Source organism: Pyrus communis, chromosome 17 (assembly GCF_041283825.1).
Source record: "Pyrus communis isolate YQ-2024b chromosome 17, ASM4128382v1, whole genome shotgun sequence".
NCBI classification, from domain to species: Eukaryota; Viridiplantae; Streptophyta; class Magnoliopsida; order Rosales; family Rosaceae; genus Pyrus; species Pyrus communis.
Window position 1 is genome coordinate 28104447 of NC_142581.1, and position 554 is coordinate 28105000.

A 554-nucleotide genomic window follows, 5' to 3' on the forward strand; every position below is an offset into this window, starting at 1 on the left:
TGCAATCCATAAATAAGATCATTAGAAGCGGTAAATAAAACATCATACTTCGTCCATGGCAATCTAGCAGAGAAACCAATTGCATTCAGATGGAGCCTAATTTGTGGAACTACATTTATATGCACTGAAATACATTATCATGTTGTCATATTTAAAACTGAGGTTTATGCAGTATGCTATCTTTAGCATACACAAAATTTTTGCCCCTCATTTTTGAAGTTCTACACTTCATAATTTATATACCTTCAGTTTCCCTTCTAATGAAGGTATGGACTGCTTTCCATATGGAATTTTCGTAAGACAATGTTATGATATTCCTGTTGAATAAGAAGAGTATCCAAGATAACTCTAATGATCACAAGAAGAAGAAAATAGAGCACACTTTTAAAGAAAGCTCACAAAACAAACTAATTAGCAAAACTTTTCTTATTTAGCTCTAGGCTTTGTTTTTCCTTGGATGATGTACAATGCTTGGGGACTTGGGTATTTATAGCAAACCAAATGAAAGCTACACCACACACTTAATTAAACTAAGATTATTTACTACCACACAA